General features: G+C 45.6%; 1 protein-coding gene and 1 long non-coding RNA gene across 2 annotated transcripts in view; both read right to left on the bottom strand.

Moving 5' to 3' along the window:
• LOC144158171 (putative protein kinase C delta type homolog) overlaps positions 1 to 23,028 on the bottom strand; it is a 493,518-nt gene that overhangs the window by 470,312 nt on the left and 178 nt on the right. The gene's annotated exons all lie outside the window — the stretch shown is intronic.
• LOC144158170 (uncharacterized) lies at positions 9,062 to 16,483 on the bottom strand. Its single transcript, XR_013319962.1, has 3 exons — positions 16,204 to 16,483; positions 14,402 to 14,671; positions 9,062 to 10,655 (listed from the first exon to the last, which is right to left on the bottom strand). It is a non-coding gene; the product is annotated as an uncharacterized LOC144158170 (long non-coding RNA).

Genomic DNA, 23,028 nt, shown 5'->3' with positions numbered 1-23,028 from the left:
ACCACTTTCACAATGCTATCAACAAACACATCCAGTATGTAGAATAGGCGGTCACAAAGTACCCCAGGCAGGAATGACTGAGTTATGCCCACCAGATAATGTATAAAGTTTCTCAAAAAATCTTTTTGCTCTTTCTGGGGGTTGGAGTTCTTCGTCGCTTCATTTACGTCATTAAACCGATGTAGCGGTTATTTTTTGGCTTCGTTTGAGGTGCAGCAATAAACACTTCGGTACCCACTGAAACAAAAAAAAATACCGCCACAAACGTTAAGCAGAAACGGAAGGCGCATTTGATGCGATAAGCAAATCGAACAGGGCCGCTCTGTGCTGGCGATAACTAATCCTTTAGCAGTGCTTGTGCTTGCAGACCAAACGGGACTAGTGAAAGCGTTTATCGGAGAGCTTCAGAGTCCCTTTTTTACGTATTATTTTTTACGTTATATTTTTTTACAGAATATGTTTTTGTATAAGTCCTGATGGGTACAGCGCTCTGTCTCTCTGGGACACGCGTGCCTATTTCCTCACGGTCACATGTCTGCCTACTCTGAGTCGTCGTGGTCGCACTCTTTCTCTGCGGCAATTTATTTCTTTTGCCACGTGGATATCCCCAGAACAAGCACGCGGAAGGCTTGGGTGAGGCTTTTCGGTCTTTATTTAGCCCCTTAAGACACAGCCAAACCCCTGAAGCTAGCATTAGCCGCCGGTTTGCAAACACAGAGGAAGGGCTGCAAAAAGAATCAGAAATAAAGTGCGCGCCGTTACGAGGCAATTTCAGCATCGACAACGCCTTTATTCCTGTCGCGCCTTTACAACACAGACACTCGACTTCGCTTGCACACACTAGGATGTGTGTTCCTGTGTGTGCGTGTGGGGAGTATGTAGAGCGATGTACGCGTTTACATTTACACGCAAGAAAGCTCGCGGGCGTACCCCGTCCGAGACAAACTAACACGCGTAATATATCGCGCCGGTCGTTGAACAGCACTCGGCAAAAATCTGAAGAGGAGAAGCGCGCCAGAGTTCTTCGATCGGAGTCGGGCATGGTCGGCAGCCATGGAACAAAAGAAAAGTAAGCCTCCCACTGAGTCAAACACATTCCGTGGCATGCAGGGGAAGGGTGAAGGAGAGGGTTGAGAAACAAAGCTTGTGGGCCCGTAAATGGCGGAGAAAGAAGTTGGAGAGCGGGAAAGGGAGAAAGATCAAGCAAGGGCGGAAGGGGTGTGCCTAGGAATGGGTGTTGGGAGAAGAAAGTGCGAGGACGGGGGAAAAAGAGGAACCGAGAAATGGGAAAAGCACGCCCCGTTGGTCGAGGGAAGGAAAGGGAAAAGAGGAAGCCCCCCTACTTCAGCGATATAGGCTGCTTGCGAATTCTGCGGCGTGGCTTCCCGGCGCTTCCGATCCGGGGCAATGAAATCACCCCCTGGAAGCGCGCACGGTCTTTGCGCTGCGTTGGGAAGTACCGCACTTTTCCGGCGTTAAGGTGCACGACTAGAATGCAGCGGGGAGAACTTAAGCCCATGGGGGTTGCGAAATCTGAAGGTCATTGGGCCAACTCCAAGAGCGACGAAGGAGCGTGACTTTCGCCAACGCGATCATCAGGTCCCGGGTGTTTTTTTATGAGCTGTAGAAAAAGATGACCTAAGGTTTTTACGGCAAAGCTACATGTGCCTCGGCTTCCACATACAGCGACCGCGGATAAATCAGCGTACAACGAAAATTTGCCACAGCCTAGAGCTAGTATTTTGTGTTTCCTTGTCGGAGGGCTGTTGCCATGATGTTTTGGCCTGTGTATTTACCGTTCAGAATTACGGGCTTCGATAGCGACATTGTGGCCGGTGTCTTTCATGTCTCAGCGCGCGCATACTGCCAATTGCCCTTTCATTCGGGCACGGCTGGTGGTTAGAAGGGAAGGCACCTGCACGCGCAACCAGGCTTCACGCGCTCACCGATGACGCGTTTGTTCTGCTGGCGGGGGATTTCAACGTGCACGTTTTAGGCCCTGTGCGATCTGCCTGCTGTCCTTGGTGGTAGAGCGGTTTGGGTTGCCGTTTCACACAGACAATGAGATGCCTGCCACACGGAGGGAAGTGGACATAGCCTTGTTCCTCCGCTGAAATAAAGCTCGAGTCCTTCCAAGTTTCATCCAGGCTATACGAGGCATGACCAGTCGCAAAATACACGCAAGCGCGCTTTCGTTCATGCACACCATAGCCTTCGTGCATCTTCGCTCCTCATCTTTTTTCGCCGAATGAAAGGGCATCACAATCTTTTTTCACCAGTATCCTTAATTGTAGGCACGGCGCATATGGTAGTAGCTCAGGTACTAATAGCGCACTGGGAAATAATGTGTAGTGTTTATTGGTAACACCTACACATATTTTGATGCGAAAGCACTGTTAGATCAGCTCTACCGGTACATCATAAAACGTGTTTCGTGGAGCCTCTGATGTCAAGCTTCCCGTATATTTCTGCTTAAAACTCGCTGCTCCGAATTATTCGCAGCAGAAGAGGGGAAACGCGGACACCCAATGGCGCGCGCTGGGCGCGCCGTCATGCTTTTAGGTATAGCGTAGTAAACTGTTATCCTCAAATAAACGTACCACGAGTGGTACGTTTAATGCTTATAATGCTCAAGTTGAAAGCTACCCGATGTTAAGCATAACGCCACACTTTGAGGTCCAACGTCGTGAAGGAAAAAAAAGGAAATGCGCCGATGCACTCCGTACAGGTGGTTAACCCGCGAAGCTGTAACGAACGGCCGATGTTTGCCATCTCCACTGTGGCGCTCCTCTGCCCGCACCGCCTTCGTCTTTGCCCTCGCTGCGCGCGTGCTGTGCTGCGAAACATCCAACCAATATCCCTCTCCTTAGTTTCAACCGCTCTGTAGGCTGGTTCCTTCGCGCATGCGCAGGGTTTTGCGCCCGGGGAGATTTCTGCGTGCACAGAACCTATGGATTCTCTTCCGCCTGGCAATAAAAACCCACAGCCTATTCTGTAGACGAGACCACAGAAAAATGTTCAGCCTTATTCTGTGGATCAGACTGCGGGGTGGAGTTTTGTTTCGAGCTTCTGCTGAAACTGTCCCACTCGTCGGCTCCCGTGGCACAGAGGTACAGTCTTGGGTTTTCGCTGTAACGACCTGAGCTCGAGTCCCTGCAGTTGAACAGCGTTTTTTTGTCAGAGTAATTGTTTCGCTGTAGCATCTTCTATTCAGTCAGTTCTGCGCATCATTTAATTACAATTACTGAGGTCGATTTAGATGAATAAGGCTGAAATATATTGTGGTACTGTTCAGAGGATGAACCTGAGCATTACCTTCTTCTCTGGTCCACAGAATCATGCTGCACATTGTCCGGTCCACAGAATAGGCACTGCCTAATATAAGCTTCGCTGTCACGGGGCTCACCGTATGCTATAGGTCAAGCTGAGGGTACCGGATGATGTAGTATGCGAGCTCATGTCTTTGTGTTTTCCTCTTTAATATAGAATTTAATGAAAAGCTGTATGCTCGGACTTGCTGGTGCGTACCGGATAGTTTGTGCGAATATTCCAGTCAACGGATGCATACCCACAAAAAAGTACGTGTCGGCAGTACGGCGCTATATACTCTTGGTGCGCGCTGACACATGGACGAGAAATTCATGACGGGCAATCACGAACATTGGGCGCCAGACCTGCGAGGGTCATCCCCGAGAAATACCTGTCGTATTTTGAATGCAGTGCGCCTACCCTGAAACATACCAAGGTATTATATGCTCAAATTACCTTACGTCCGCTGCGGGATTTTGGACAATGGTTTCAAAGCGGGAATATATGCTGTTTCGCACGGTGTTTTATGGTGGCCCAGCCACCATAAAATTTGTGTAAATCTGCACCATAAATCTGCAATTAATTTGTGTGTTTCGACTCACTCACTCACTCACTCACTCACTCACTCACTCACTCACTCACTCACTCACTCACTCACTCACTCACTCACTCACTCACTCACTCACTTTGTGTGAATGCACTACGAGTGTGAAGCACAAAAGTATTGGCGGGTGTTCAGATTTCTGTGAGCGTACTCTGAAGTTTAGCACAGGTTACCTACCCGTACAGTTGCATATACCTGTATTGTCTAACACTTTACGGGCATTTGCACTGCTATAAGAGCGCTACGGTGGTGGTATGTTTAGCGCCGCATGCCGGAAAAAAAAATTATTTCTCCTTTTGGTGAAGATTACCTCGGCCGGTTGGGTGACATTTGTTATAGCAGAAACAGCAGCCCGAAACACTACGTGGCCGCTATTCCGTTGGTCGGTCGTGACAGAAAAGCCAAAACGGTACTCTCAAAAGTCAGAGCTTTCTCAGCGGCAAAGGGCGTGCAATTCATCAGCAAACAAACCACTCGTGAACAAGCGCTAAGGCTCCTATTTACACGCGAAGGCATGTTCCTTGTTTCAGAAGGCCTCCATCATGTCGCATTCCTAGTAGGAAAGAAAGGTAATAAAAGGAATACAAAAAACGCGAGCCCTCGTGCTACCAGCAAAGAAGAAATGGATCAGTATGTGGCCATGCTTATTTCCTGCTAAAGGAGATAGTCGTAATAGACAGGGACCCTACCAGAGGGAGCACCGCCAGCGGCAAAGCATTGCTTTGTTCACTCCCTTAAAAATCCTGGCGGAACCCTCCAGATGCCCCGCGAATTAGCAAAGATGGGGCTATTAGCTTGGTAATTTCGCCAAATTTCTCCCAGTCGCAGATTGAGCAAAGTGGCCGCACACCCAATGCCTGCAGGTGGCTGGCTGACATTGTTGCTATGTCGCCCATAGCTGCTATGTCGCCCTCTTTGTGGACACCTCTACAGTTTGTAGACGCCGCTTTCTCAGCAGCTGGAGTGTTTGGCAGCATGAGTGTTGCCAAACGGTTTTGTGTCGTCGTTTCTGTGTTGAGTAATGGCGTAACGTCTGTTGTTTATGGCCCCATGGTTACGGCTTCAAGATGCCGAAGATTTTCGCTCTCCAGTTTACGTTTCCTCATACCGTGATGGTCAACATAAAGTCTGAATAATACATTGCCTCACTAAGACATGTTTCCAGTCGTTGCTACCGAGCACATCACAGAACTGGAACCACCTTCCCGGGGCAATCACTGCCATTGAAGAACCCTGGCATTTGCAAAGAATTTTAGCTGACACGGTTTTAGCCGCCATCATCTATAGGTAAGACCAACCTTGCTTCTTATATCTATATCACTGGCGTCTGTGTGCATTTCTAAAGTATATCCAAACCATTTCCAAACCTATATCACTGGAGTCCGTGTGCATTTCCGGTTCGGCGTTTTCGTCGAAATGAGCGAGCATGGGCGGGCTTTGCAGGTGTTGTTGCAGCTCGCAAAATGCATCCTCTTGGGCACTTCCCCAGCTAAAAGGGGTGCTATCTTTCGTCAATCAAGCGTGTGAATGGCTCTGTAATACGTGCGAAGTTTGGGACGAAGCGCCGGTAGTATGCGCACCGCCCGAGAAATCTTCGCACGCCCTTCTTGTGTGTCGGTCTTAGGAACTTCGCTATGGCTGAAGTTTTCGCCGGGTCAGGCAGGACTCCCCAAGCGTTGACGACGTGTCCAAAAACTTAAGTTCCTCGTACGCGAAGTGGCACTTTTGAGGCTTCAGTGTCAACCACGACGTACGGATGGCCTCGAGTACAGACTCCAACCTTGCAAGGTGTTCATTGAAAGTCCGGGCGAATACCACAACGTCGTCGAGGTATACGAAGCAAGTGTGCCACTTCAGGCCCGCTAGCACAGTGTCCATGACTCTGAAACGTTGCTGGCGCCGTGCACAGCCCAAAAGGCATCACATTGAACTCGTATAGGCCATCCTGGGTTATAAATGCAGTTTTCTCTCTGTATCTTTCGTCCACTTCAATTTGCCAGTAGCCGGTCTTCAGATCCATCGATGAGAAGTACTTGGCATGACAGAGGTGGACGAGGACGTCGTCGATCCGTGGCAGGGGGTACACGTCCTTTTTGGTGACTTTGTTGAGTCGCCGGTAGTCAACGCATAACCTTAATGTGCCGTCATTTTCTTTACGAATACGACCGGCGCAGCCCAGGGGCTTTTCGATGGTTGTATAATGTCGTCGCTGAGCATGTTCTCGACTTGAGTCCGGATGGTTTCACGCGCGTGTAAAGAGACGCGGTACGGTGAGTGTCGGGTATGTCGGGCTCCATCTGCGGTTATTATTCAGTGCTTCGCTAGAGGTGTCTGACGTAGTTTTGAGTTCGACGAAAAACAATCTTTGTAGCGATGCAGCAAATAGAATAATTTCTTCCGTTCTTCTTGCGGTAACGCTGAATTCACGTAGAAGGGAATCGGAAGCTTGAAGGTATCTTCGGGTGCGCGTACAAAGCCGGCAACCACGATCACGTGACTTGCTTCTTGCGTTTCTTCGAGGAACGCAATTGCAGCGCCCCTGTTTATATGCTGGATTCCTCGCTGAAATTAATTACCAAAACTTGAGATTGGCCGTTGCGTAAAGCGCGCAATGCCTCTTGCAACGGAGACACCGCGGTCGAGGAGCAACCTTTGGTCACTCTCTACGATAGCGTATATGTCAGGAACAGCATCCTCACACTAGACGGCGATCACCAAGCTTGCGTGGAGTGGCAGGGTGACGCGATCGTCCGCGATCCTTACAGCAGCACGGTGCTCGGGGTTCAATTCCAGCGTCGTGGAGTGATCGGAGGAAAATGTTATCGACTTGGTCTGTTATCGCAAGAAAGGTTATTGCAAGAAAGGTTGGACGTCAAGGTTGGACGTTGGACGCCAAGAGTAGTGTATACTTAAGCATTCCTTATGTGTTATCGCAACATATTTTTAGTTAAAAACAGCGTAATATGCGGGAATTGAAAGCTTATATTTCTATATTTTTGTACCCTGATGGAGTTTTATGCTTTTACTGAATTTGGTGTCCAGGAACCTTTTTCACGCCGAGTATACAAGCAGACTTTGACCCCGTTTTCGTTATCTAAGGCCACAAGAAGCGCCCGTATATCATACACACTAAAAATTTTTACGCCCAAAAGGGTGCTTCAGCTTGTCGCCGCAGGAGCACCCTAAAAACTGAATATTTTACGCCCTTTAGGGTGCTTGGATTTTGTCGCCGCAGGAGCACCCTCTGTGAAGCACCCCAGAAGACAGGTGCCTTATAACACCCTTTTCCGCCTAAAAGTATCCTAGGGTGCTGCTTAGCACCCCAATCTGTAGGAGCATCTTCTGCAAAAGCACCCACCTAAAGGGGTACAAAACGGGTGCGTCAGCCTCGGTTCACAGGTGCAGCAGGTGTGAGACCACATATGCACAATATCACACACGATTATGGTATGAAACATTCGTGCTTTCCAAGCTCGGTTCTGTGAGACATTCCCTTGAAGCTCAACATCAGCTGATAATTTCCTTGAACTTGTGTCACCGATTGTTAAAACATCAATTTAAAAAGTCAGGAGCCACATCTCAGTACAGTTATAACTTTAGAGGTAGTTGATTACCCAAAACTTCGTAAAAAACCAATTATATGTTCACTTTGCCGAACTGCAGTACACATCCTTCGAGATTCACTGCAGAGCATAACCATGCTGTGCAGTGAAAGCAATTAGGTGTGATACACTTCAACCACACAAAACTTCCTTGAACCTTAAAACCCTTGGCTTCTTAGTATTGCATCAAACTTCCAATCAAGGTAGCTACCTGCAATGTTTAGTGCCTTATTCTTGAGCTGAGCAGGAAGGTTCAATATCAAGGAAGACCAAATGCAAAATGTATAGTTTCCTCCGTAATGCGGCTCATAATATAGTTCCCTCCGTACTGCGGCTCATAATCTACTTATAAAAGTTGGGTACCCAAGCCATTTATTTTCGTTTGCATTATTCTTTTTGCTTTACAGAAAAATATTCATATGGTACAGCACTTGCAAGGTTTGGTGGTATTTGGAGTTTTATAAACATACCTTTAGACTAAATGACCCCACATAGCAATAACAAGAACTGCAAACATCACAGAACAATGCATACAAGTTCCCTGGTGAAGCCCATGGTTGAAATGTAATGCCATTGTTCAGAAAACATTATTTTATCATGAGGCTAGCTTGTACATGGTGCCTTGCATTATGTCCCTGCCGGTGGATGTGGGGTCATTGTCACTGTTGCAAATGAAAAGCCAACAGCCAGGGCCCATTAGTTTTGGCTAGTATTACGAGGTGCCTCACGGTAAGCATTCTACGTCGATAGACTTTTTTAGAGTTGACTAGAACTGAAATCAGCAAAAGATTATCTACAAAACATTCATTCTATCCGCAGCTTTAGGGTTTGCTAATTTCCATAGTTGGGTTTCTTCTGCCTTTCTTAACAACATTTTTCTTTTGATAAGAAGGTGCACAACCAAAAGCAAAAAGCTTTTCTGTAAACCTTTGGTAGCTATATAATTGTTACAAAATATTTTACTCTAAATATGGCAGCTTAAACTGAGAATATTTGCATTTAAAAACATTAAAATAAGTTTAAATTGATCATAAATTTTTAGCTGTTTTTACGCAAAACTGTACATGGGATATGAAGTGCACTACAAGGAGGGCTTTGGATTAGCTTTAGCAAATTTGGGACATTTAAGGTGCACTGAAATCTCTACACATGCGCTTTTTCACTTTCTGTATCCACCAGGAAAATGGCTGCCAATTTAGACAGCGATTCTAAATAGTAGTTGACGTGCATTTTAAAATAATCACAAACATTATAGCCACAAAATTAATTTTTACAAGTTGTAGACATTGCCCGTTACACCAGACATTGGACTACACTGTCAAGAGCTTTGACATCTACAATGACGTCTACAAAGCAGGCTTATACTGGTAGAATGTTTCATACCATAATTACTGTGTGTTCAGAGCTCACGTGTGAAGTATGGATACTGCTGCTTCAGCAAGAACCGAGGATGAGCACCCTTCCTGGTTCTGAAAAAAAATAACAGAGGAAATGCCTTAAGCAGGATTCTGAAACGGGGTTGAATGAAACAAGAATGAACAAGAAATTCTTTCAAAACATGTAAAGCAATGCAAACAAATATTTATTTCAACTTATTTCTACAAAAGACCACCTCATGAAGACCGGTGGTGGGGTATTGGCTCAAAAAAAAAAGCAGAGAGCACTTATACAAATGCTACAGGGAGCCTTCGCAGCCAACAATTGTTTGAACACACCTAAACTAATCACTGTTCAACAAACTCATAAAAAATGTTTGAATGCATAAAAAACCAGTGGTAAACACAGGAAACAGTTAAAACAGAATGACGGCACAAGTTTGTCCCGTCGTTCTCTTCTGTGTCCTGGGTTTTCCTATGGTTTTTCATCCATTCAAACATGTACCAGCTAGCCCAGTCCAACGCCTTGTTATCATAAAAATATGGATAGTCAATCCTTACACAAAGTTGAAAAAAAAAGAAAGTATAAAGTAGGTGACAAAATTAAAACGACAGCAAATTGGTTGGCTTTTAATTTTAAATGATAATATAAAAAATAATGGCATGAATGAAAGTGAGCAGCACGCGAAGTACCTTGTTGCTAGCCCGACATTCCACTTTGAAGCAAAATGTCCGCTTTCAACACTACATAGGCTAAACATGCAATGAGGCATTCCTTTAGGCACACAAAATATACCATAATTGTTAAAAAAGCTACGAATTAGATGAAAAAACCTGACCACGACAAATTGGAATTAGTGACTAGATACAGTTTCAGAAATACACAGCGACATCATATAAAAATATATGGTTCCCATACAAAGATTGATCATAACAAAAATTCAGGACATTTATCAGACTGGCATCAATGTGCAAAGCAGCTTAATGAAGGAAGACGGTCTTCACTAAAAACATGTTAATATTGGGAGCTCATGTGCTTCCCTGCAAGTTGGGTGTGTAAACCCACTGACATCTTAACTAACCCGCCTGAATCATCACTTGATAGACATTGAGGAATTTTACGAATTGGTTTATTGTAGACAGCTGTCTAGTTTATTTCCCTATTTTTCTTGGCATTTCGTGTCTAATTCTAAATTTGGTGACTAGATAGCTTTTACTATGGTCATGCACTGGTGACAACGAATATTTGATTTTACTTTAAAAAAATTTCAGTTTTGTTTTATTGCTCACCAGCCAACGATCTGAAATATCAGAGGCGCTTAAAACGTATGTTGGCATTTCCTTCCTGCAGTGTAGTACAACTAATCATGACTTTTACCATAATTTGTTCACAAATCGTAATATGTGGAAAGTATTCAGCTTAATGAAAATGTCATTTCAGAAGCATGCACAATCAACAAGGCCTCAATGACTCTCATGACGTGGTCCACTTGTTTCTGTCACAAATAACCTGAGTGCAGACACATTCCACCGAAGACGAAGGTAACATGCCCTTTTGGGTGATGAATATTTAAAAAGCCTTACGAGTAAATTTGCTGCTGAGCACGTGAAATTGTGGCATTAAAACAAAAGATCCCTCTGCGGCATCTTTCACTTGGAGGAGCGCTTGACCACAAACTTTGAGAAGCTGGAAAATGCTCCATGAACCACTCCAGCCAGCAGAAACGATGCAGGACACAAGTTGGTAGGCGGACCGTTGGCATCCTGCGATTGTGAAGATATTTCTGTTTAGTAGATGCTCTTCTTTTTGTACCACTGTTTATTTCACCTTTAACAAGCAGCTGAACTCCTTAACGTTCGCATAATAAAATGCTGCAATGCGGAACAGTTAGCAGGGTTACCTCAATTTTGCTTTTCTACGAATTAACACAATGTAGGTAATATGCACACAACTACAGTTGAGCCCCTTTATAAGAGACACGTACTGGGGAGCAGTTTCTGTCTCTTATACGAGATGTCTCTTATAAGCAGGGAACCATGTTTTCACTTACTTATCAGACCCTAGTTCAATGTGGGCACCGTATGACTAAAACAAGCTCAAAAAACGCCACAGCATGATGCAAAAGATTCATTCTAATTTATGTTTGGCCCCCAGAATTTATGAAAAAGTTCTGAATCTTTGTTTGCTTCATGACTTTATTTACACTGTTTTTTACAACCGATTCTACAAGCTTTTTTTCTTTTCCCTGTTTGTGGAAGATGAATCGTAGATATTGAGTTCACAAGCCTGATGAATAGCCAGTGCGCACAGCTTCTTCCGCTGTATGCTCAGGCTATTCATTACGCTTGCAGGACTCAACATCTGCGATGCTTCTTGATTGGGAGCTACGCGAGTGGGAGAGCCTGCATGTGCGGTCGCACTATAATGGATGGCAGAAAGCTTCAACCACTTCTGTAAGTTGCATTTCTTTTGGCAGGGCTTCTCATCGTCATTTCATAGCTGACTGAGCCACTGTGTTTGCTTAAGTTATAATAAATAGCTGCTGCAGGCATCTGTCGTCCAGCTGTGTTTCCACAATGGAAGCAACTGCAATTAGTGACTGGTGGCACTGCATCTGAAGTTCAAACGTCTGTTACAAGTGAGATTATTGATTAAAGTTCAAGGATGACGTGTCCCTTATAACCAACTGTCTTCTACATCCGATGTCTGTTATAAAAGAGGTCAATTTAATGGGAAAGATAGGGCAGCCAACCATGTGGGTGAATTGTGTCTCTTATACCCATTTGTCTCTTACATCCATGTCTCTTATAACGAGGTTCAACTGTACAATCAAACAACAATTTTCACCTACTTCACTGCTAACATCAGCGTTTGACTGCTCAAGCACAAATACAGGTTAGACATGTGAGCAATCTGCTAAACGTATCCCCACAAACTGAACAATCAGGCATCAGAAATCGGCAAGGAAGGAGGTGTCACGTTTAAATGGCACTTTTTTTGTTCAAAACATAAAAAACACCTGGAAGCTTGAAGCGTGAGAGGGGGTCTTTCACGCTGACAATGTCAGAACATAGCTTGCTAGTGGGCACCTGCACGATGTGCACAATGTGTTTCTTGAAAATGCGTGCGAAAGTTTGATTGATGTGTAGGACGAGAATTGCAGCACGTTTTGACACAGGCCTTGTGGACGCTTCTGCCTGCTAATGTCAATGTGGATTCTTGCTAGTCGCCCTCTTCGCTTCTTTCTGAATATAATGCTTTAGGCATTATATTCAGGACAACGACTGCATCAAAACGTGCAGCAATTACCTACGTCCCACACATCGGTGAAACTCTCGCACACATTTTCAAGACACGCAGTGCATACATTGTGCATGTGCCCACTAGCAAGCTGCGTTCTGACATTCTCAGCGTGAGAGACCCCCTCTCACGCTCCAAACTTCCGGGTATTGTTTATTAGATTCCATGCGCTGAATGCAAATCAGTGTACATTGGCGAAACGGGCAATCTGCACAGAAGATTAATGCAGCACTGGAACGAAGTGAACAAGGGCCATGCAAAAACAAGTCCACTGGCAGAGCACCGTGAGAGGACGGGACACGTGGTCGACTGGAACAAGACAAAATTACTGACAACTGAGTGCAATCTATCTTCTCGATTACTGCTCAAGTCCCTCATTGTTCAGACGACGCCCAACATTATCAACATAATGGATGGCAATCTGCACCATATCTATGCAAACTCATTGCGCCGCGTAATGCCCAATATATAGCTTCGTTTTCCACGACACATGCTCACCGTGAACAAGCAACAAACCGTTAAATGGCTTTCTTGACTTGGTCAGTGACCTACGTTTCATCACTGCAATAATGCTTTTACCTGCCTACACGGCATTCCGTCAAACACTGGACTACACCACATGAGCCATTGGCGTTCTTAACCTGCACCAGGGTATATAACCTTTCACTACTGCTATGAGATAGACCCATAAACGCACTTCAATATGGCCTTTATATTTAGCTCTTGGAAACATTATGTATAATTTTACCTTTAAGTTGCACCTGCTACAGCAGCTGGTACTATACCAAAAACATGAAAAAAAACGGTGGTTTAACACGCCAAAGCTACACTTGGGATATGGGGAGCACTGTAGGGGAAGGCTTCGCATTAATTTTGACCATCTGGGTATTTCTGTGCGCATCGAAATCTCCAAACACGGGCGTCTTTACGTGTTGCCTCCATCCGAAAAGCGGCTACACCAAGCGGTATCTAACCGACATTCGCCTCCACAGCACACCACCCTAGCCACGGCAGTGGGTTACACATATGAAATAAAGCGAGTTTTGGAGTGCAAATGAAAATATTAATCACACGTCTTATTTTCCCAATCGATGTACCTTTTGAAATCCACCATGCAATCCCCCCTCCCCTACCGGCCTACCAAAACACCTTTGTCTCAAGAGGTAATCAGGCTGTTGTTAGTAAGTATTTACAATCCGAGACTTGCCACCGTTAAAGTCATGCACTTTGTTTTAGAGATAAGCGACATTAGCCATTTGCAGCACCAGGAGTTAATTGTGTTAAGATCAGATTGAAAGCATTGACGGTAGTAGTTGAAAGAAATTGTGTGATAAATTACAACATCTGCAAATAGACCTACATGGGAGGATATGCAACATGGAAGATAGACCAAGCAACCTGCCTGGGGGGACAACAAAGTGGCACGGGCAAAAGAAATATATAGTTATTAGAAGTAAACTGCATTTGAGAAGAATGAAAATCTTTTGCTCAAGTGAGGACATTAGGGTGAAGTTTGAGAAGTAGTCTGTGGTGTGCAATGCGATTGAATGCTTTAGAAAAATCGAGAAAAACTACCGCAGTTTGTAAGCCTGTGTCAATGGATCAATGTAGATCGTGAACAAATCCTGAAAGTTGTGTTTCTCAAGTAACCCTTGTGAAAACCGTGGTGATACTCGAATGTGATATTGTGATTTTATAAATAATTAGCGACCTGAGAGTGGATGAAATGTTGCCTGACCTTGCATATGGTGCTTGTTAGGGAAATTTAATGGTGAAGTACCGTCTCCTGATTTAAACACTGGTGCTACCTCGACTATCTTCCAACCATTGAGATTAGTGCCTGTCATGAGAGACTGCGAAAAAAGCGCTGTCAGAATTCTACAGACTGTGGGATGTACTTTTCGGTATAGTATGATTATTACCAGTATGATCTGAAGTAGACCAGTTTGTATTGCAAGTTTAAAACCATATCGAAAGATCATAAATGGTTGCTTGGCTTGATTACATACGAATACTTGCTTCAAAGTCAGTTCAATTTCTCTTCTTGCCCTTTAGTCGTCAGCCCCAGATTCTCTTCAATATCTCTGCTAAGCAATGACACGCTCCATACGCACAGCACTGCTTCATGAAAATGTTTCAAATAATCAGAGGCCACAGCACTGCTAACAGGTATACATCATGGCAAGTTCCACAACATGCAATAACTAACCTGAAAGTACATAATCGGTGGGTGCACCGATATGGCAGCAGTGCCTGGACCGATGTGTCGAGCAAATGCGCTGACTTCTGAACGGGTGGTCCAAGCGGCCAGATGATGGATGAATGACAATTCCTGGCGGCAAAGCGTACGGAGCACCAACGAAAGGCCAGGCAGTACTTGGGTACAGCAGGTGCAGTGTCGGTTGGCCAAGGGAGGCCCTGGCAAAGCCTTTGAAACTGGACTGGAAGGCAGCTGACCCAGGACAGCCAGCAGCAGCACCTGCAGGTGCATAATCTGTGAGTGTGCTGACACTTGTTGAAATACAAGAAGAGCACACACAAAGCACGAATGCTTACATCAAGTAGATTTTTAATCGTTTAAAGACAGTAACCTCCAAGGCACTAATAAGAACATTCCCGGAACACCCCAAGTGAAATTTAGGTCACAGTAAGAATGTATTTATTAGACCCGCAGGTACTGTGAGTGGGGTATGCATGATATATGCAAAGCTAGCTACTGAGCTAATTTGCATGGAACGCATGCTAGCAGCTCATCTGTATCCCTTGCTTTCAATCGGAACTGGTGTGTGATAGTTGAGGCTCCTCCATTTCAATGTCTGACTTGTATCTGCACGTTCAATTCTCCAATATAAATCGAGTTGAGTGAGTGCCTACAGCTTTCTTGTTAGTCTCTGTATGGCCTGCGGTTTTGCGAAAATGAGAACTTGCGAATTGGCTCAATTTTCTGCACTAATTTAAACAATACATATGCCTCTGATATCATGCCCCAGACTTCCCGAGAGCTACTCTGACGGAATCGGCAGGCGCCTCGTACGCGTTGTGAAATCTCCCCCACTACCCCGAGACTATGCTAACTCCCTGCGAGGCCACATGCGCGCATTTCACCTTCAATTTGCACGTATGTGAATTCTATACCTCTATGAACTCTCAGACAGGCGTCGTCATATTCGTGCCGGACTCGTCAAGCTCGGCAACGTAAATTACCGCACTCGCTCGCTGGCGCGCGGCCCGAACTCTCTCACCGTTTCCGGCCCTTGCATACTATTTTCTCCACCTTGCACTTTGTAAATTCTCATGTTTAACTACACCTCGTGCGCCCTCATCTCTTGCCTGCTTTTCTTCCAGCACAACTCCGTCAGCACCCGGTCGACGCGTACGCTGTCGGGGCGCGTTGGCGAGCGAGTACGGCAATTTCGCTGTTGTCGAGCTTCACGAGAACAGCACACATATCGCGGCCCGAAGACCGCGAGGCGTACGGTCGCCGGTCCCGCGAGCGCAATAGCTGCGAAGCGCACTGCACGGAATTCGTGGGGGGGGGGGAGAGAGAGATTTCACAACACCTACGAGACACCAGCCATGGAATCACGTGTACGCGTTTTCACATGCACTTCCAGGGAACCTCCTGTTCATGTTATTTCTTGGTATACCGCGGGTATTCACGAGGGAGGACTAATCACAGCGTTGTGCCACTCACGCGAAATTGCGACTGCGATCTGCAACCGCAAAGGCACTGTTTGAGAGACACATAAACAAACGCCCCGGTGTTAAAGAGCCTTGCGTGATGTGAAATTATTAGCAGCCGTGTACCATAGCGCGAGCATCGTAGCCAAGGTCTAGCTTCAGCGTAAATTGATGCTGACTTCTGCGGAAACGGTGGACTGGGCGCCAAACAAGTATACTAACTCACGTAGGCTCTCAGAGCAAACGAGATGGGGGTCTAGCGAATTACTGACCCATAAACACCAGAACTCGTTCCAACGAAATACAGAATAATAAAAAATGCGTACTTACCCGAGCAAAAACGATGTTTCCAACGTACAATTCTCCTTCACTGTCGTCTTCACCTCGCGGACACACGAACACGCTTTGTTCTGATGCAATGTCATCCACTTTTGACGCGCAGTATTTTATCCGGCGATGATCGTTCTTCCGGGGTCCCCATGTTCAACACACGCGTAGGTTGGAAGGGTAGACATCACCCATAAAGCTTCTATAACTGTGATTTAAGCTTGAAATAGATAAAACAGATTAAATCACGCCACCAACCACTCGGCACAAAACGCCATAAAAAAAAACACACAAAAGTGAGAGATAGTTGCCAGACTTCAAATGCAGCACCTCTATGTTTGACGAAAATTGTGTTACTACTGTAATGTTGGTAATTATCTTCCTGCTTTCAAAGTCTAAAATGTGCTTATAACTTAAATTTAAGGTTTTTATACACAAAAAGTGAATACACATAAAGTAATTGACATATATACTGATATTGTAAAGGGGTTTGACGTTTGTTTTGGTTTTGTTTTCACGGCGGGCTTCTCAAGAGAGAACGTGCGAGAAAACGAGCTACTTTGGGTTTAGGAAGAGGGCGGTAAACGTCGGCGTGATAGAAAGCAAGGAACAGGTGCTTACCCTGGTCGTTAAAAAGGAGCTAATGAAACCCTCACGTAAAAAAAAAAAAAAAAAGAAACACGTTCGACGAGGAATCGAACCATTGACCTACAAAACAGTAAACTGACGCGTTAACAAACAGCTATGTCGGCTTTTTTTTTTTTTTTTTATTGCCTGCTTTGACATTTGTACATCACACATCATGTCATGTAATGATCTGTCAACCCTACTTGGCTGACTACTTGGCTTTAAAACTTTCTAAGACACACTAAATCGTCAAGCACAGGCAACCACTCAGGGGGATCATCCTCAGCACGAAACACTTCCCGTATATACTGTACGCTTTCAATGAAATTTTCCCTGACAGGCCGGGCATTTATATCCGCATTCCTCACCGCCATTCTCGTCCTCCATATACTATGAAGGCTGAGGAGCATGATCAAATCGTACGGCACACCGCCCTCATTTTTTTCAGGTAAGAACCGAATTTCACGCGGCGTTATGGGTAAGTCTTTCTTTAACGTACGTTGGAGGACGTCCCAGTGGAACACTGGGTCCCAACAGTCGATGAAGACGTGAATAATAGTTTCCGGCTTTTTGCACAGTCTGCAGTCGGTTGTCCACGGCACAAAAATACCTCTTTCTGCCAACCAAGTATCTACGGGAAGGGTTTCACTGTGTAGTTTAAAAAAAAAGGACTTCATTGCAGGCTTCACAGGCATACTTTTAACCCTCCTTAAAACATCAAGCCCTGTGCCCTCACCGTATAACGACCTATACAGTGGCACAGGTAAACAAACATCAACTAAATCTTTGTACAGGCGCTTCCTGGAAACACTACACAGGTAGTCGAAAGAAAAACGTACCTTCAAAAATTCAACAGACAGAGCCACTTCACGCAAATATCCTTTCACCCCCCTGCACACAATATCACTTGAAGACACAACAAAGTCAGGCAGCACATTTTTCAACCGCACTTGAATTACAGTGCGCAAAAAGGCGTCTTTTTGATCCCGGACAAAACAAAACCTTGCGACAACTTGTCGTAAAAATAAATGACAAAGACCAAGACCCCCCTTTTTGACTGGACGAAAAATGTTAGAGCGACTGGTTCTTTCCCAGCTGGAAGACCAAATAAAGACCGCAAATACTCTGTGGATTTTTTGGACATTAGCACGTGACATACACAACACTTGTAGCACGTACCACACTTTGGCTAACAAAAAAAGGTTGCAGATAGTGGCACGTGCAAACATAGAAAAATTGCGTCCTTGCCAGTTTCTGGTTTTGTCTCTCAACTTTTCGGTCTCGTTAGTCCAGTAGTCTCGGCTATCCCTATAATGCTCCAGAGGCACCCCTAGATATTTTGTTGGTGCCGTGGTCCATTGTATACATTCAAAAACGGCGGGTGTTGAGCACCAGTTCCCGTGCCACAATCCCGAACATTTATCCCAGTTAATTTCAGCCCCAGATTTTTCACAAAAGGACTTAACCACCTTAACTGCTTCGCTTATGCTCTTTTGATCGCGACAGAAAACCGCTATATCATCTGCGTATGCGAGCAGTTTTACTTCAGTGTTCTGTAATGCAAACCCCCGTATTCGTTCATGCTTGATTATTTTTAAACAGAAAGGCTCGAGATACAGCGCAAAAAGAAGAGGCGATAACGGACAACCTTGCCTGACCGAACAACCAACATTTATACTTTCACTTAAACTTTTGTTAACGATTATGCTCGCCTTGCATCCGGCATACGCCATCTTTATACCATCCAAGATAACAGACCCAACATTCGTGTATTCTAAGATTCTGAAAAGTATGTCATGGGACACCCGGTCAAAAGCCTTCTCAAGGTCGAGCTGCACCATCGCCACACGACCTGAGAAGGCATCACAGCACTCTAACACACTTCTGGCGACGTGCACATTGGTACTTATCGTGCGATGCTTAATACCGCAAGTTTGATGTGGTCCTACCAAAAACTGAATTACGTTTTGCAACCGTCTAGCTAGGACTTTCATGTAAATTTTGTAGTCAACGTTGGCTAGACTAATTGGCCTATACGCCTTTACGGACAGCAGTTTTACTGCATCTTCACACTTCGGTATCAAGATGATGTGTGTCTCCTTAAAAGACTGCGGGAGAACATGTAGTTTGTAAGCCTCTAACAATACTTCATATAAAGATACCGCTACTTCCCTTTTGAAAGCCTTGTAAAATTCCGCGCTTAACCCGTCTGGCCCGGGTGACTTACAGGTGTTCAGATCATCTATTGCATTTTCTAATTCCCACACACTAATTGGTGCTTCCATTATTTCACAAAGTTCTGGTTCTAATTTGGGCATAAGCGATAAAAATTCATCAGCAAAGCCATCGTTCATTGGAATGTGCCTGTCTAACAGCTCATCGAGTATAACAGCTATGTCGGCGGGCGGTTTTCGAGGCGCCTAAAACAACTCTATACTTACGTAAGTTGTCAACGAATATTGTCGCTTGTGTCTAGTCATCGCCTCCTTTAAAGATGGTCTAGTTTATGCTGCATTTTTGAAATTCTGGCTGTCCTAACGCTTGTTTCTCACGCACCGGTCTTGCAGACGAGGCCGCATTGCTAGCGCTGCAAGCGATTGAGCCAAAGCTCCATTGTTTGACTCAAGAAAAGCTATCGCAGTCAACCCGACCTTTTCTGCGCAAGCCACGGCAGCCACGAAATAAATGGAATGTGCCGTTAGAATTATGGCGTTGATAACGCTTGTTTGACCGGCACCGTCTTGCAGACAAGCAACGTCGCTCTAATACTACAAGCGATGTCACTCCTGGCATGTCAGGCGCATCAAACCAATCGTGTAAAACGACTGCTAACAGTGCGAAAACCTCTGAGTTTGTAACAAGTGGGGATTTGCGGTGGCGGCGACGTAATAGGTACAGCAAGCAGGTAGGGAGAACAGCAGCGTAGGGTTACAACCTTTCCCCGAAAAAAAAAACGGGCCTTCCGGGGGGGGGGGGTGAGGGGGGATTGTGTTGAAAAAAAGACGCCATGTTTTTTAACATGCAGTGCCATTTATTGTAGTGTTTTCTTAGAGAGAAATCAACATAACTTTTGTACTGAAAGTGATTGAGAACTTGGTTAATCGCTCTGCATGTGCTTCACTGAAAAGTAACCGCAATTGCTGACCGCGGCGGTAGAATTTCGTTATTTTGTTCTTCCCTTAGGTCCCCCTCCATCTGAGGCAGCGCGCTCGCCCGCGTATTTTCTCTGCTCGCGTGTCTTTGCGCAGCTTGTCGACATAGGCGTGCGCAGAGTTCTCAATTTGGGGGGCAAAGTCTTACCGCTGCGCCCCCCCCCCCCAGAGGAACTCCCGACCTCTTCTCACTGAAGGCCTTGCGGTGCGAACGCAGTGCAAAGAGGGATGGTTATAAAATTTTTATTTCAATGTGATGGAATTGCAACACACACAAAATATTTCTGCAGCAGAAATTTTACTTTCATGTGTTACATCGGCAAGGCATGGGGCAAATTTGGCGCCCCCTTCAGATGATTAGGGGGGGCGGCCGCCCCCTCTGCCCCCCCTGTGCGAAAGCCTATGCTTGTCGACACGTATTTATCGTCTTAGTTGTTGAATTGACGCTTATAAAACGCCAAAACGGGCATAATCACGGCACAAAAGCCAAAAAACCGGCTGATGACGGCTGGTTTTAGATATGGACCGGCAACCGGCCCGCTGTTTAAAAAACCGGTCGGGCCGGTCCAAAACCAGGAAGGTGGCAACCCTACGGCAGCGACGAGCGAAAATGATTTTACACGACCGCCCCCGTCGGCCTGCGCAAAAAAGGAAGATAGAACCCCTGCATACACGCCCTCGAAGAAAGCTGTACAGCCGATTCAGTTTGTTGTGGACGAAGAGCAACCGAGGCTGCAGCCACAAACGATTGCGCTTGCCGTGGTATGAGCCAAAGCATATCTTCACATAGTTATGTTATCGTCCGTCTGACTGTTACTTACTGAAGGGAAAATTCAGAACACAAACGTTGACGTCTAGCGTCTATGCCAGACATAGACGCTGCTGTTTAGGCCCTAAAAGCCACCTTCAGGGCGTCTGTCGGTTCTGTCTGATGGCGTGCTCGCGCCGCTGATTACGAACGAGGCGTCTGTTGGCGTTGACTTATCGTGTTGGCGAGCCGGTAAACGCCATCACGGTTAAACTCCCTGTTGGAAGACTACGCTGTTGGGACGATAGAGTGCCGACAGAGCTTCTTATTGGCCCCACAAACGCCATCAAGGTTAAACTCCCTGTTGGAAGACTAGGCTATTGGAACGATAGAGTGCCGACAGAACTTCGTATTGGCCCCACAGGCGTGCTGTGAGCCCAACAAGAAAGTCTTGTTGGAATTTTTGCCCGGGGCATAATAATACGGGAACAAATTCTTAGGTAAATTCGATTTCGTTGAGGACACCGATGCCTCGCGTAGAAGTTTTATTTATAGGACTACAAGAGGCATTTTGTAGCCTTTCCTTCCCGTGCACCCAGACATCGAAACGAACCTTGTGATACACTCGAAGCAGTAGATTAGTGCAGAGTGGAATTTAAACATTCAGCACGTTTTGTTCAATTTACGAACAGCAATTTTAAAGCCTTTCCCCTGGTCTATGTGGAGAGTTCATATTTATTCTCTCAACGGGCGGTGAAATAGTGCAATGTGCGGTTTAAACATTCAGCCTGTTTTTGTGCAATTTTGCATGCTTGCATTCACACACCGTTCTTTTAGGCACCCTAACGATAAGGTGCCGTGGTAACACCCCAATCGAGAAGAAATACTTTTTAGCACCCCTTTAACGGTCGTAGCACCCTATGAAACTGTTGATTACACCCCTGCATTTTGGCACCCTCGAGGTGGGGTGCCCGAGCAATATTTGGGTGCTTGAAAGGTGCAAAAAGGGTGCAAAATGTTCAGTACACCCTCCTTGCACCTTAAAGGGTGTAAAGATGTTAAGATTTACACCCCTTAATATGTGGCACCCTCATGATTGGGTGCCGGAGCAATGTTTTAGTCCTTAAAAGGTGAAAAAAGGGTGCAAAATGTTGAGTGCACCCTTTTAGCACCTTTAAGGGTGTTAAAAAGTTTAGTGTGTATATCATACTACCGATATGAAGATGATGCCAGTACCAGCTAACATTTCTTACCATTAAAAGTATCGGAAACAGGTCCAGGCTCTCTTTTCTAGAAAAACGCCTTCCCGCTCAGAAAACCTTCAAAACAGGGTTACAGTAAGTAACAATGCTCGCAGGGTAACCGCGCTGCTCTCGTAGTTACTGCGTCGCTTTAAACGCTGGTTTGCCGCCAGCGGAAATTTGCAAGAAATCTGGAGGGCCGCCGGAAGAAGATTGCCTGGGGTGCCTGATAGGGCAATTAATCCTTCCAGTTTTCAAACTCTTTCGAATAAGAACTCTCTGATGCATTGGCGGTGTGTATGCATGATTTATAAATTCTTCAGCCAAAGTTGTTCACTAGGAGAACTGAGCCCCTCCGCCGCCGGGTCATCGCAGTAGCCTCCGGCATCGCCCCGCATATTGCCCACGCGCGGGCCACCCGTTTAGGCGCCTTTCCGGCCCACCAACAGACGCAGCTTTGGCAAGCCTGGTATTTGACGCTTCTCATAAGCGTTCACTTTCTCTCTCTCTCCATCTCTCTTGCTCTCTCTCTCTCTCTCTCATTTTACTTCGAGCCGATTTGGAGCTTGCGAAAGCGTGAAACAAATGGGTTCACGCCCATACACGCCCAACTTTATAAGCTGAAACGAACTACGTCGCCGTTCTGCCCACACTGCGATGTGCGAGAAAGCATCCAGCTCCTGCTCAGTGACTGTGCTATATTTAGTGCGCAAAGAGTGTCCCTCGCAGTGTCTTTGGGACTGCCGCTTTCCCTGGACATTCAACTTGAGGACGTTTTAGGACCATCGGCATGTCCCAAACGTGCTCTCCAGGGTACAAAACCTCTGATAGAGCACCTGCAACACACAGGTCTGGATCACGCTCTTTAAATTTATCAACGTCTCTGTGCGCATCAAGTTCTTGAACATGATCGCCATCATCTTCCCCACGTCACGAACTGGTGTAGCAGGTTAGGCATTTTAGACCGGCTTTAGACCAGACTTCATTAAAGATCCTTCTCTCTCTCTCTCTCGACTGGCAATTAGTTGAATGTATACCCTCAACCGTTCGCAGCGGATGT

Source organism: Haemaphysalis longicornis, unplaced genomic scaffold (genome assembly GCF_048455015.1).
Source record: "Haemaphysalis longicornis isolate Haplotype H1 unplaced genomic scaffold, Haemaphysalis longicornis Haplotype H1 scaffold_10, whole genome shotgun sequence".
NCBI classification, from domain to species: Eukaryota; Metazoa; Arthropoda; class Arachnida; order Ixodida; family Ixodidae; genus Haemaphysalis; species Haemaphysalis longicornis.
Note: the sequence above shows the minus strand (reverse complement) of the source record. Positions and strands in the feature narration are given on the sequence as shown.